Here is a 346-nt window from a genome sequence, read left to right as displayed (position 1 = left end):
GACAGAACTCTACTGTTTTCATTTTGGATACCTTTGTAGGTAAGAAGGTAAAATGGTAGCGATGCAAAAGAGATTTGGGCATGTAAGAGTAGGAATGGTGGAGGCCATAACAAACAACTGTACAATGTAACAAACACCCATAACAAACAACTGAAGATAAAGACTTCAATATTGGTGTCTTATAAATAAATTACCGGCAAGTAGAACATCACTGCCATCTGCTCTTTCCAGTGTTTGGCATTCTGCTCCACATGGTTGTAGCAAGATGGGGGTTGGCCATTTATCCTAGGCAATTAGTGACAGGACAAGAGGACATGGCCTCAAGCTGTGTCAGGGGGGATTTGGG

This window comes from Agelaius phoeniceus, chromosome 1 (genome assembly GCF_051311805.1).
Source record: "Agelaius phoeniceus isolate bAgePho1 chromosome 1, bAgePho1.hap1, whole genome shotgun sequence".
In the NCBI taxonomy this organism is placed as follows: domain Eukaryota; kingdom Metazoa; phylum Chordata; class Aves; order Passeriformes; family Icteridae; genus Agelaius; species Agelaius phoeniceus.
This window is presented reverse-complemented; position numbering follows the sequence as displayed.